A 2,468-nucleotide genomic window follows, 5' to 3' on the forward strand; every position below is an offset into this window, starting at 1 on the left:
GCCTGTAATCCCAGCACTTTGGGAGGCTGAGGCAGGCAGATCACCTGAGGTCAGGAGTTTGAGACCAGTCTGGCTAACATGGTGAAACCCTGCTTCTACTAAATATACAAAAAATTAGCCGTGCGTCGTGGTGGGCACCCGTAATCCCAGCTACTCAGTAGGCTGAGGCAGGAGAATCGCTTGAATCCGGGAGGTGGAGGTTGCAGTGAGCTGAGATCATGCCATTGCAAACCGGCTTGGGCAACAAGAGCAAAACTCTGTCTCAAAAAAAAAAAAAAAATTAAAAAAATAGAGTTTCACTTTGTTACCCAGGCTGGAGTGCAGTGGTACGATTATTGCTCACTGTAGCCTCTAACTTCTTGGCAATCAAGTGATTCTCCTACCTCAGCCTCCTGAGTAGCTGGGACTAGGTATCACACTTGGCTAATTAAAAGTTTTTTGTCGAGGCTGGGCGTGGTGGTTCATGCCTGTAATCCCAGCACTTTGGGAGGCCGAGACAGGCAGATCACGAGGTAGATGGCAACCATCCTGGCTAACATGGTGAAACCCCGTCTTTACTAAAAATATAAAAAATTAGCCGGGCGTGGTGGTGGGCGCCTGTAGTCCCAGCTACTCGGGAGGCCGAGGCAGGAGAATGGCGTGAACCTGGGAGGTGGAGCTTGCGGTTAGCGGAGATCGTGCCACTGCACTCCAGCCTGGGCAACAGAGCGACACTCCGTCTCAAAACAAAAACAAAAATAAAATAAGTTTTTTGTCAGGATGAGGTTATACTTTGTTACCCAGTCTGGTCTCAAACTCCTGGCTGGCTGAGATCCCCGTTTCAGCCTCCTAAAGTGTTGGGATTAGAGGCGTGAGCCGCCACACCTGGCCTGTGCCTAAAGTTTTTTTTGTCTGTTTGTTTTTTAGACGGATTCTCGCTCTGTCGCCCAGGCTGGAGTGCAATGGCACGATCTCGGCTCACTGCAACTTTCGCCTAATGGGTTCAAGCGATTCTCCTGCCTCAGCCTCCCGAGTAGCTGGGATTACACGTGCCCGCCACCACGCCCGGCTACATTTTGTATTTTTAGCAGAGATGGGGTTTCACCATGTTGGCCAGGCTGGTCTCGAACCCCTGACCTCAGGTGGTCCGCCCACCTCGGCCTCCTAAAGTGCTGGGATTACAAGCGTTAGCCACTGCACCCGGTCTAAAATATTTTTGTCTTTATAGGTTTTTTTCCTATGTGTGTGAGAGGATTAAATGAAATAATGTGATTAGTAAAGCGATTAGTCATCACTTTAAAAATATTTATAAACGTATACATAGATATATAATACATATTTATGTGTACATACACTAAAGTTTCCTATTCTTTCTGTGCCTACTTTTTCCTTTCATTCCCGAATACTGTCTCTGGAAGAGTTCCCACTGTAACCTCCAACTGTTCGAGGTACTTGGTTTGCTTTCAGCACAAGGCTTGTAGGATGTGCAGCCAGTAGGGGGCAAGAATCACCCAGGCGTGCTTATTACCCAAGCAACGGAGTCAAACAGCACTTTCAGAATGACTTTACAAAAGGGTTACCAACAAGGTAATATGTTTATTGCGTTAGGTAGCTTAATAAAAACGAAAGATGAAGACAAGGAAGTAAGAAGCGGTGGGGACAGCCCTACACTTCAGTATTCATTAACTGGGAGCCCCGGTATGTTGGGCTTGCGGGTAAGTGAGAAGACAGGCGTGGGATGGCCGAGCTCACACGCCTTAGGCTCTGATTCTAGCCGTGGACATGCCGAGGGCTCCGGGTTACTTGCGGTTTTACTGCCAAAAAAGTGCTTTCAGCGAGCCTAACAAGCAATGAATATGTAAACATTTTGTTTCTAGGACTAACTAGGTAACGAAGAGATTTTCCAAGTGACAGAAACGGTGCTAGGTAACTTCCTGGGCCGTAGCTCCCCACCCTAGCAGGTTCTGAAAATAGCTCCAGGCCCTTCCTAGCCCGTTTGAAAGGAGGCGCGGGGCGCATGCGCGCGGCCCTCCGGCCGACCTCCCGGTAGCCCTGGCACGCGGACCTTCTTCCCGACAGGCCGCGGGGAAAAAAGGGCGGAGAAACAGAATTACCGCGAGCTCTCCGTGAGCGCCGGCGGAAACAGTAGTCATGTGACTCTCCTAGGTGGCCTTCGCCTTTCCCCCTCCCCCTTCTCGGAAACCCGGCCCCCTCACCCCTCGCCCACCCCAGAGCCGCGGTAATGGACCGTTTGGGTTCCGGAATTCTCTTGGATCCAACAACTGGTACCGGGCCGAGGAGAGCCGGCGGAGTCTGTTTTTGGCGGCGAAACCTGGGGGGTGGTCAACATGGGGGGGAATCATCTTCTTTCACCTAGGAGGGAGGCGGGGCGGAGACAGGCGCAGAGAAGCGGGTGGGGGAGGAGGGAGGAAGTCACGTGAAGGCGCTGCGTGCGCGCGGCCCCTCATCCGTTGCCCCTCCCTCGCCCC

At 51.6% G+C, this 2,468-nt stretch overlaps 1 long non-coding RNA gene across 1 annotated transcript; it reads right to left on the reverse strand.

Moving 5' to 3' along the window:
- Positions 1-1,555: 1,555 nt before the first annotated feature.
- LOC105516303 lies at positions 1,556-2,387 on the reverse strand. The gene is made up of 2 exons (XR_001002467.1): positions 2,228-2,387; positions 1,556-1,819 (listed from the first exon to the last, which is right to left on the reverse strand). It is a non-coding gene; the product is annotated as an uncharacterized LOC105516303 (long non-coding RNA).
- Between the last annotated feature and the right edge of the window lie 81 nt (positions 2,388-2,468).

Source organism: Colobus angolensis, unplaced genomic scaffold (assembly GCF_000951035.1).
Source record: "Colobus angolensis palliatus isolate OR3802 unplaced genomic scaffold, Cang.pa_1.0 Scaffold28, whole genome shotgun sequence".
Lineage (NCBI taxonomy): Eukaryota > Metazoa > Chordata > Mammalia > Primates > Cercopithecidae > Colobus > Colobus angolensis.